The 12,340-nt window shown below is 39.2% G+C and overlaps 1 pseudogene; it reads left to right on the top strand.

Moving 5' to 3' along the window:
* The first annotated feature begins 11,198 nt into the window (after window positions 1-11,198).
* Window positions 11,199-11,296, top strand: LOC132305696 (small nucleolar RNA R71; annotated as a pseudogene).
* The last annotated feature ends 1,044 nt before the right edge of the window (window positions 11,297-12,340 follow it).

The raw sequence follows: 12,340 nt of genomic DNA, 5'->3' as shown, positions 1-12,340 counted from the left end.
GAATCAAATTTACACTAGCTCCTAAGTCAAGGAGGGCCCTTTCTATCTTGTTGTCACCAATGACACGAGATTGTTGGGGCGCCCGGATCCTTATACTTTGGAGGAGCACTGTTTTAAATGATTGCACTCACTTTTTTAGTTAATCTTACCTTTTTTGGCAAATGATTTTTGGAAGTGCGCTTTGGAGTGCACAAATCCTTGAGGAATTTTGCATAGGGAGGGATTTGCTTTATAGCATCCAAGAGAAGCAAGTTGATCTTTACTTGCTTGAAAACTTCCCACATGTCTTGAATTTTATAATTTTTGTTCCCAAAATGTGTTGACTCTTGGAGACGTTGGGGAAACGGAGCCTTAGGCTTATAAGAAGTCTCCACATTTGGGTTGACAAGCTTAGAATTTTCAGCATTAGACTTTGGATTTTCAGGAGTGAGATTTGGATTAGAAGATTTTTGGAAGGAAGGATTGTTCCATCTTTTCCTCTATCAACCTTGTTGTCCACAATTCGACCACTCCTAAGGGTGGTGATTGCTTAGACTTGTTCATGAGTAGGCCCGCTTGGAGGAGGGGCTTCATCAATCACATGCATCCTTCTAGGATTCTCAAATGGTTGAGCGGGAAGCTTTCCCTTATCTCTTTGAAGAAGTTGGTTCATTGAAGTAGCTATTTGTCTGACTTGATTTTCAAGCTTAGCTATGGACTGAGTATGAGAATAAATCATTTGGAGAGTGGGCTGTAATGATGTCAAGAGTTGCTTGTTGGATTCCAACAATTGCTTGTTTAGAGATTCCATCATTTGCTTGTTTGCAGCGAGAATTTCATCCGTTGGGAACACAAGAGATGGAGTAGAGACATTTGGATTATACGGAGGACAGTAACTCGAAGAGGCCTGAAATTGCCTAATTTAAAATTGAGAAGAGGGCTGATTTTGCTACCCTTGATTTTGGAATGGCGAATTTTGTGGGGCTTGTTGCCTCCGTAAGAAATTCGGATGATCTCTCTATCTCGGATTATAGGTATTAGAATAAGGATTGTTTCCAGGCCTGGAGAACATCACATTCGCTTGCTCTTGATTAGGACTAGGAAATTGCTCTCGAGTGGGGTAATCTTCTGAGAGGTGGAAAGGACTAGTGCATGATACACACACCGCACTGGTTGAATTTTGGGACAAGGAAGGAGAGAGATGTGGTGCCATTAATTGATAGAATTTATGAGCTATGGCAATCACTTGAGAAGATTCTTCTTGCATTGTTTTTGGTTGACAAGGGTTAGTGTTCTTTGTATTGGCTGAGGTTGGAGCACTACGAGAATTATGTTGCAGTGAGTTTTCACTTAGATTCTGAAGTAGGGTCCATGCCTCATCCGCACTTTTAGACATGAACATCCCTCCACATGACGAATCAACCATGAATCTATGTGGGTCGGTTAACCCAGTATAGAATGCTTGCACCAATTGCCATTTTGGAATTAGGTGGTGCGGACATTTCCTAAGAAGATCTTGAAGTCACTCCCTAGTCTCATGGACTTGTTCCCCCTTGTTTTATGAAAAGCTAAGAATGGAATGCCTGATTAAGTTGGTTTTACTCACTGGATAGTACTTCTTTAAGAATTCTTGTTGTAATTGAGCCCATGTAGTAATGGAATTTGCAGCAAGGGAGTTCAACCAATATTTTGCCCTTTTTTTTTAAGGCGAACGGGAAAAGATGCAAATGGAGAGCATTGTCAGGGAAGTCCCTCAGCTTGATGGTAGAACAGATTTCAAGGAACTCATCAAGATGCTTATAGGGGTCCTCATGTTTGAAGCCATGAAATGAAGGAAGCATTTGAATAGTACTAGATTTGATCTCGTACTGGGCTGCATCAATGTTTGGCATCACTATGCAAGAAGGGGAGGCATAAGTTGTAGGGATAAAATGGTCCCTAAGAGTCATAGGAGCATTTGGAACTTCAGCCCTATCATTATGGATCGCCTCATTCCCGACATTTCTCTCATTGTTGGCCATTGTATTAATCTCAAGATCAAGTCCTCTTAAATTTTCTGATTCCCTAAGGTTTCTTCTAAGATTTCTTTCAAGTGAATTTATATCAATTGGCACTTCAAGAGTAGGCAAGGATAGTGACCTACGGTCCAACATCAACTACGCAATTCGTAACAAACACAATATCCCTTCACTATCACATCCACATACGATGTTCCCGTTCTCCTTAATTATCAATCAAGACAGAAAAGTAAATGGCCACGACAAGGACCAATGCTTTGCAATATAGACAAACAATAAAATAGCCTCGACAAGGGCTCCACAAGCTAAGTATCTCTAAATTATACACATGCAAGATATTCACTGATAAGCGCTGAATATTGCATATTCAAGCGCCCTTATTTGCATTAGTTAAGTCCATTAGTTGATGATTGGCCGTCGTCCACCACATAGCTTAGAGAAGTGCATTAAGGTGAGGGCCAAGTTTTACATTTATAAAAGCCACTACTACCTTCACTAAAAATATAGTTAGGGCGAGTAGGGATCATCCCAAGGGATTGCGGAGTCGAATTGGGTTGTGGAATTACAACTAGGGTAGTAGGTCAAATGATCAAACAAATGGATGGTTGGTTGTTTAAACTAGAGAGCAACTAAATTAAACTAAGTATGAATGCAATGAAGAGTAAGTAAGAGAGAGACAGAGAGATCTAGGAGTTTAGAGATCACCACCAAGCAATGCATTTCTATACCATTAGCAAGTGACTAATGAGGGAGATGTGTGTTGCAATAATGATGTGTGTGTGTTTGGTTGATTCAATTAGCAAGGATGACTAGTTAAGCATATAATGTCTAAAAAACATGTGAAAGACACAATATATCTAATCAATGAAGCATATATTGTCTAAACAACATGTGAAAAGCACAATAGATCAAAACAAACCATTAATCTTTCTTTAAACTCACAATCTTAATACACCGCAAGGTTAGAGATATATGCTACTTGCATTCAAAAGCATGGAACATCAAACAACAAGCATGGATTGTCCTCCCATTTAACATCTACACTATGCTACACAACCACTACAATACAATTAAGCTACTAGCATGAAATTAAACTAAGGGAGAGGCACAATCAATCAAGAAATAAGTATAAACCATCAAGAAAATAGCAAGAGCATTCCATTAAGCACTATGTCTTGCCAATCTCTAGATCTATAGCATTAATACACATAGACATGCATCAATAACACAAAATCTAGAGACAAGCACATGAACATCTATTCTAGCATACATAGACATATGGATAGAATGAAATGATCAATTGAAAGCATTAAACCATCTAAATCATTGAATAAACAAGATTTATATAAATCAAAGTGTCAAAACATGTATTACAACACTAATCCCTCAATAATACACAAGATTAAGATATAGAAAGCATGCTTGGGGCTAACTCTAGCCCCAAGAGGATGTCTAGCCACTCATGGTAGTGATCCTCCAACCCTCAAGGGCAAGCTCCATCAATGAAATCTGCTCCTTGGAAGATGAAAGGCCTCTAATGGTGTCTCTAGCCTCCTTCTCCTTTTTCTTCTTCACTAAGAATAGACTCTAAAGTTCCTCTACCAAATGCTAATCTCCTCTTTTTTCAAAAAATACATCATATTCCTTTTATAGGTAGGTCAAATGACACACAAAATGAGCTGGGGTCATGCAAAACCTATTCCCCAATGATTGGATAAATGATAGAATGAATGAGCTGGCTTTTTAACTTTTTCGCACTGGAGGAAGTTCGATCGATCGAACTTGGCTGAGATCTATCGAACTAAGGCTGCATCGATCTAACTGGCTAAGCTTTTTAGGAGAAGAATAAAGCTGAGATATTTTGAAGATATTTATGGGGAAAAGGACAAAAGTGGTTAGTGGGTGGTACAAATGGATAAGATCAATCATTTAGATGAGGATAAAGGTGTTCGATCGATCAGAGATGGAGTTAGATTGATCGAACTTTGGACTTTCTGCTTTCGGTTCAAGGTTTGGATCTATCTTGAAATGCTGAGATTGATCCATGTTGGATCGATCAAACCTTTTCTTGGATCGATCGAAAATCTTGAATTCCACCCTTTTGCTCCTTTTGCTTCTTTCTTTCTCCACTTTGCTCCTTTCTTTATTTCATCTCAGAATTGCTTCTTTTAAGCTCTTATTTGGCTGAGTTAGCTTATTTTCGGGATAGGTGCCTAAAAATGGAAATAACATGAAATCAATTTAAAATGGTAAAGTAAGATAGATAAAGGTACTAGAATACCTAAGCTTAAAGGGTTTAAATACACCCTTTTCAGTGCTCATCACACCTCCAAACTTAAATATTGCTAGTATCTAGCAAGGAACTACAAGGTAAAGAAATGAAATGAATAACTATATAAGTATAAACTAGAAAGCAATAAATGGAGAACGCCACTTTCGTAGGGAACACGATTGCACTTAGCACATGCAACAAGCCTTTTGAACCCCTAGGTTACCTCTTGTGGATGAGTGAAGTCTCGTGAGGGTTTCCAGAAATGATACCCATAAACATTAAGCTCATTCTTTCTAAAGAGGCACCAATATTGCAAACAAGCATTGGGAGAAAACTACCTCAAGTATGCAATTTTTCAACCATTTCTAAGCAATCTCCCAAAATCTCAACATCAAGCAAGCAAGTATGGTCCTCCACACATCAAGAAAATGATCATGCAAATCAAAACAACTCTAGAATCCTTTTTGAGTGGACTGGCATCAAATGTGTTGCTATCTTAGCCAACTAAAGAATTAATCACATCATTACCCTCAAACTAGCACACAAATCTAGTACCGATCATCAAGACAAAAAATGGACCTTTCATTAAAACTTTATTGTTCTAGGTGAACTTATTCTTTTCACTCAATTTTATTTTTTATTTTTTTAATAGGATCAAAGATGCAAGTATAGTGCAATGAATTGATCAATTAAGCTTTCTACCGATTCATGAGGTCGAACGTTAGGTCAATGACTTCCAAACCAGACGATTTTAGGGCATTAGGCATTTAAATACCCCTGCGGACTTACAAGCTCAAATCAACTAGGCTACAAATCAAGACAACCTTCATCTAATCATTTCCCACTTCTCACCTTTTCGGGAGAAGTCCTCACTTTTTTGATTACTTTTGCAACTTTTTCTTTTTCTTTTTCTCCTTTTTTTCTTTTCTCTTTTCTTTTTTTTTTAATTTATTTTTTATTTTTTTATTTTTTATTTTTTTCTTTTAGAAGCAAGTTTAATTATTAACCTAGAGTTTGGGCTCTCCACCTTTCGGCACGAGAAATTCAGTGCTTGATGAGGCTAGAATCCCGGCTACTTAGTGAAAAGGGGTTATCCACCTTTATCAAGAATGAAAGCTTTCAATGCACTACTAGCTCAATTGGGATATAACCAATTCAATAATTAACAAAGCATGTACCCGACAAATGAATGCTAATGTGCGCCGGTGCTAGTGTAGAATCCTAGAATGAATCTCAAAACAATCACAAAATGAAGATGATGTGGACCACAAGTGCAAGCAAGATATCAATCTTTCAAAAAATTTACTCCTAAATGGCATTCACAAGGCATACAAGGAGTATTGGACTCTCAAGTCAAGAAAATTTTCAATTTTAAGCAATATAGTCCTCAAAAGATCAAAATCATAGCTAGTTATGGACCAATCATAGAAAAATCCTCAAATACACAAGTCATGCTCAAAAGATATGCAATTTAAAATTGACACTACAAAACACCATTCCCCCCAAACTTAAATGGCATAATGTCCTCAATGTGTAAAAGGAAAGAGTATACCAGTGTAACTAAGCGAGAATGATCGGGACTGAAGTATCCAAAGTGGGTGGCATGGCCCCCCCAAACTTGGGATTAACTGTGGTCCTGAAGAGATGGCACTTGGATAAACTCATCAGATAACAAAATGGGATAATCAGTGCACAGTGGATATGCAAGTGTAAATGGGATAAACAGGTAAAGATATGAGAGAGGTATAAGGGTGGTCCTGAAAATTGGGTAACACTCTCTCACTGAAGTCACTGTGATGCACCTGATCGAGTCAAACATTCAGATATAAGAACATAATCATATGACATCCATCATAAAAGCATGCATAAAGAAAATAAAGTATAGGTACATAAAAATGTCTAGGCCGACAGTTCGGCTGCAAAAATGATATATAGTAACAAAAATAGGGTATCAATGATAGAGAAGGATCATGAAAAGATAGAACTGGGAGCTCAGGAGGATGAGGCAGGATGGGCAAGTCGGGCTCCGTGGATATCTCTGGATAGATCTCAAAACATAGTCGCGACATCTGTACGGAAGGTAGCAAAATCAGCTCTGTGGGCCGTAAGATCAGTTCGCATAGCAACAATAGCATCCTCAAGATTCTGCAGGCGTACTCCAAAGCCGGGGGTCTAATCTGGAGCCTCAGGAATAGAAGATTCAGAAGAATGAGAATCCTGAGTCTACTCCTGCTCGTGAATGGGCAACCTAGCTAGAGAGTGTTGCTCTGTAGCGTCTGCAGGGTGCTCTAAATCAATGTCCATGTGCTCGGTAGCCGGATCGACTGGTGTGTCGTCCGCTACCGGATTTGCTGCTACTGGGGCTGCCTCTACCTCCTTCTCTTCTAAATCCTTAGGCGCCTGGACTGCATAGTCCTGAAGGCGCCCAATGATGGTGTTGTAGCTCTTGTCCTAATCCTTCTTCTTGAAGGAATAGGATCCTCTCTCTGGGCGCTCCCGTGGCTGGAATGGATAGTGCTGATCAATCAGAATCTGGGTGATGAGGTTGCCAAATGGGAGGAACTTAGCCCGCTTGGGCTGCTCCTTGCTAATGAAGTCATCATAGAGCTTCCTCATTACGCTTCAGATGAGCGCAGGGATAGAAATCTAGCACCCTATATAGAATGCATACAGAGCTGTCAAATAATCGCCTCTCCGCTGAATCTTGTGTCCGGCCATATAAATTTTTTGAAAGAGAACGGAATCAACAAACCACTGGTCATCTGGAAGATATGTGCGGGTGGTGAAAGTCTCGCCAGCGTCATGGTGACCTGTCAAAACAACTGCCATGTCGGCATAAGAAGGCCTGTATAGCCTCGGATATAGCTCCTGAAGCTCTAGAGGGCATCTGTATGGACAATGGCATGATCTGGAAAGTGTGTCCATAGTGATAGTGATTTGGTGGCCATCAATAGAAGTGACCAGCTTTGCCCAGTGACGCGGGGATGGTCGGAGGTTCTAGAAGAACACTCGGACAGGCCTTGGATAGACGGGCTCAGTAACTGGGGCAAGAATAGCTGTAAGGCCTCTCTGGATAATATCATCATAGCCGGATCGGGTCAGTACCAATCGGGAGATGAAATCTATGTCAAAGATTGACTCGTAGGCCATGGTCATCTTTGTATATCTGTGTGCTGGTCAGTCAAGCTCTGGAGCTGGCTGAGCTGGCTGAGGTGATGGAGATGGTGATAGGGATGGTGTAAACTCAGCCTGTGCCTGAGATGTAGAAGCAATATGCTTATCCTCAGCTGCATGAGAGGGTGACTGAGGTGGAGTAGACTGTGCTGGCTCCTGAATATGAGAGAGCTCTGCTGGCTCCTCTATCCTATGCCGGGTACGTGTCTGTGATCTCGGAGGTCCGTGGTGCCTTTTGGCAATAGTCTTCGTCCTTGGCATGGCCTGTAAAAAGAAAAAGAAACACTTGCTATGGAAGTTAGTGCCAGAATAAAGAATTAAAAGCACAAAATAGACACATGTATGTTAAGTAAGATGGACACAACAGAAATGACATGAATCTATGCGAGTGATAGAATGTGAAGCATGCTAAGCAATATAAGTATGAAATGCATCCAATGTGGAATATCACAAGCATTGGGCATGAATAAGATAACACGAACACAATACATGATGAATGAAGTGTGTGTGAGATCGATCTGTGAAGTTCGATCGATCTTAAAAAGAAGTGAGATCGATCACAAAAGTTAGATCGATCGAAAGTAAGTGAGATCGATTTCACAACTTCGATCGATCAGGACACAAGTTTGATCGATCGAACTGTACGATGCGAAAACTGAAAGGTCACAGATATGTGAATATAGAAGCACGGGGTCCACACGAATAAGGTCATGGGCCCATTTACACATCAAATCAATCAATTCCATCACTTAATGGAGCCTATACTTCCAAAGATCAAAAGATCAAAAGAAATCATGAAAAAAAAAAATACAAAAACATATATACATATATATTCATATATGCACAGTGGTTTAAGCTTCAATAATGGAGATTTTTATCTTCAAAACAACTGAGATCTAACAGGTAAAGCATGAATGGATCGTATAGAAGCTTAAAAACACAAGATGGGAGTTCGGATCTTACCCAAATCGAGGAGAGAAGTGTAGATGCGAAGGGGGTGACGAGATCCGAGAGGAGAGAGAGATTCGAGATGAGAGTGAGGTCACCGGAGATTCGCCGGAGATGGAAGATGTGAATGGGTACGGTGGTGATGAGCTCCTAGTGTTTGAGAGAGGGTTAGATCGATCCTTGGAATCGATCTACAAACCCTCGGTTTCTATTTTTAAAAACATCCCCGACAGAGTTCAATCGATTGAACCTCAACTGAGATCGATCGAACTTAAAATTTTTTTATTTTTTTTTTTAATAAACAATTAAAAACTAAATAAAATATTTTTTAATTTTTGAAAAATAAAATAAAATAAAATGAAAATGTTTTTGGATTTTAAAATTTGAAAGTCAAAATAAAGTCAAAATAATGCGATGAAGAATTGAGATCGATCAGAACAAGTGTTCCATCGATTAGATAGAGAGTAAGAATATGAAAGATAGAAATGAGGGAGGAATAGGGTTTTGACACCCTACGATTCTTGTGCTAGTCTTTAACGTCTCTAGCAAGACATTGGGCTCTTTTAGCCCGGATCAAAGATCTTGTTGTTCATCCCTTCCTTTTTGGGGTGATAGATACCTTGAGGTCCACCCAAAAAATGGTTCTTGGAAGAACTTGTTAGATCAAACTCAAAAGAAGGTTTTGTTCCCTTGTCAATGCAATTAAAATTTTTGGGCTTCCATGCCCTTTCAAAGCAAGAATATGAAACAATGGTCGTAGAATGCAATGTTGAAGATAAAGCTTTAGAAACTTTTGAGTCACACAAAAACTCATTTCCTTCACAATTGAACCCATGACATTTTTCCACAACATTGACCTCTCCTTCATACTTGTCAAATGAGTTAGGGGTTAGATTGAATATATTCAACTTCACTTTCATGTGGCCAAAAGAGATCTTCATTACCCTCTTCCTACAATTGATGTTGGCATATGCGGTTGCCAAGAAAGGACGGCTAAGGATAATGGGTATTTGGCTCTTAGGATTGGAAACCGGTTCCGTGTCTATGACAACGAAATCAATCAGGAAGAAGAATTTATCAATTTTAATCAAAACATCCTCAATGACGCCCTAGGCTTTTTGATGGATCGGTCGGCAAGTTGTAAAACTACCGACGTCGGTTTTAATTCACCTAGGCCTAATTTGACATAAACCGAGTATGGAAGAAGGTTAACACTTGCTCCTAAGTCAAGAAGCGCCCGATTAATGATATGCTCACTAATGATGCATGATGTAGTGGGTGAACCGGGGTCCTTAAACTTTGGGAGAGTGTTGTGTTGAAAAATTGAGTTCACTTGCTCAGTCAAAACCACTTTCCTTGGTGCTTGGCTTTTGTTCTTCCTCTTTTGGGTGCAAAGATCTTTTAAAAACTTGGCATAAGCCGGTATTTGCTTGATTGCATCCAAAAGTGGGACATTAACTTTTACTTGCCTAAACATTTCCATAATCTCATTGGTCTTAACCTTTTGCTTTTCTTTTGAAATAGACCCTTTCAAGGCATCCAAAAATGGATCTCTTGGCTCAAAAACATTTTCAGCATTTTCTTTTAAAGCCTCTTCAGCACAAGAAGTTTTCAAATCACTTTTCAATAAAACTTTCTCAACATCATTTTTCAAAACTTCTTTTTCAAACACATTTTTCAAAACTTTTTTCAATGAATCATTTTCAAGATCACTTTTCAAATCACATTTTGAAGATATCTCATTCATAAGATCAAGAACATGCAATGAAGGAGGAATAGAATGTTAAACGGGACGGGTGACAACTTATGGTTGCACTAGTTCACTCTCTTCATTAGACACTTCTACTTGATTGTCCACAACCCTACCACTCCGTAAGGTGGTCACCGCATTGACATGTTCTATGGTATGCCCTTCCGCTGAGGAATGGGTCTCCACAACACATTGTTGCTTGATTGGGGAATTTATAGGCATCTTTCCTTTCTCTCTAGCATTAAGAGTGCTAGCTATTTGCCCTACTTGGGTTTCTAGCTTCGCAATGGATTGAGAATGGGAGTGTAACAATTGAGTATTCACCTCAAGAGTGCCCAAAGCATTTAAAACTTTTTCTTCAAAAGCGGGACTTCTAGTATTACCTTGAGAATAAGATTGGTTGGGAAAATGAGAATTAGAGAATTGATTTCCTTATGATTGGTAAGACTTATAACCTTGGGATCCTTGGTTTTGAAGTGGAGGTGGAATATACTTCCCTTGGAAACCGCCTTGGGAAGGGTTTGAGCCTTCTCCTTGGTTTTTCCAAGAGAAGTTCGGATGATTTCTCCAACTTGGATTGTAATGAGTACCATAAGGATTTCCCCCTTGATTCACAAAAGCTGCATTGACTTACTCATTAGGTTCACTTTGCACTTGTCCATGAGGACAATGAGAAGTAGAATGAAGAACATTAGAACAAGTCATACAAGATTCATTGGATGTACGATGTGAATGGTTAGTGTAGGAAGATACTTTGTTTGCCGAGTTTTGGTTGATCAAGAATTGATTAAACCTTTGAGATAGAGATTTCATCTTGGCGGCTATCTCATTTGAATGGTCGACTTGATGTAAGCCAACACTCTTCCTACCTTGTGTATTTCTACCATTTTTTGAAGACAATGTTCTATGCAATGAATTCTCACTCATGCTTTCATAGAGACGCCACACATCATCCTCATGCCTATCAATATAAGAACTACCCATAGAAGTATCAACCATACCTTTGTAATTGTCCGATAAGCTCTCAAAGAAATATTGAACTAATTGCCATTTCGGTATGTCATGATGTGGACACTTCCTAAGCAATTCATTAAAGCGTTCCCATGCCTCATGAAATGTTTCCCCATCCCCATGTGTAAACTCTCTAATGGACATTCTCATGGCATTGGTTTTTGAAACCGGATAGTACTTCTTCAAAAACTCTTGTTGCATTTCTGCCTAAGAAGTGATTCAAAAAGGCCTAAGATTGTTGAACCAATTTTGCCTTGTCCTTTAAGGTGATTGGAAAAAGTTTAAGCCTTTTTTACCTCTTCCGGCATGTCCGTGTATCTAACAGTGGAACACACTTCAAGGAACTTATCCAAATGCTTGTAAGGTTCTTCACTAGGAAGTTTATGAAAGTTAGGAAGCATTTGAATGGTTTGTGCTTTGATTTCATAATGATGTGCTCTAAATGGTGGCAATTGGATGCATGTGGGTGCATTATACTCATTTGGCACATAATGGTCTCTTAAAGCAAGTGGTGGGTTAGCAACTTGAGTTGCAACATGAACACCTTGATTTTGAATTCCTTGATTGATGATGGGAGGTTGTGGAGCATACATTGGCCTTGGCATTCCAAATGGAACTTGGCCTTGTTGTTATTGAGGTTGGTGAATGTATGGCCTAGGGATGCCTAATGGTACTTGTATGTTCTCATTGTGCATATTAGGATGAAGAATGCCTTGTTGGTCTATGTGACCAAGGTCCTCAATGTGATCATCATTATGGTCATCCATTGATAGATTGGTTCTATTTGAACTTCCTCTTCCCCTAGGATTTCTAACGATGGATTTAAGATGCAAATCTAAAGGGATAAGAACGGGTTTCAATGAACGACGACCATGCATGCACAATAACAAACAAGCAAGCACAACAAATGAACAAACACTTTGCCTTCCAACAATGCAATTAAACTTCCTCCATAATCACAATTCCCATGTTTGAAACAACAATGATGCAATGACAAGAAAAATGCCTCTACGCGGGCTCACGATTTAACTAAGGAGATTGAGTAGAGAAAAGCTCACAAAGGTCCTATAGCACTTCAACTCCAAATTTTTAGCCTAGCTTAGCAATTTTTCAATTTTCAGTTTTTTTAGTTTTTTACTTCCTTTGCTTTGCTTTGCTTCCTCTCCAACAATACACCTAGTAAAGTAA

This window comes from Cornus florida, unplaced genomic scaffold, assembly GCF_030987335.1.
Source record: "Cornus florida cultivar Cherokee Brave unplaced genomic scaffold, ASM3098733v1 CherokeeBrave_3.0.0_Hap2_Chr04, whole genome shotgun sequence".
In the NCBI taxonomy this organism is placed as follows: Eukaryota; Viridiplantae; Streptophyta; class Magnoliopsida; order Cornales; family Cornaceae; genus Cornus; species Cornus florida.
Note: the sequence above shows the minus strand (reverse complement) of the source record. Positions and strands in the feature narration are given on the sequence as shown.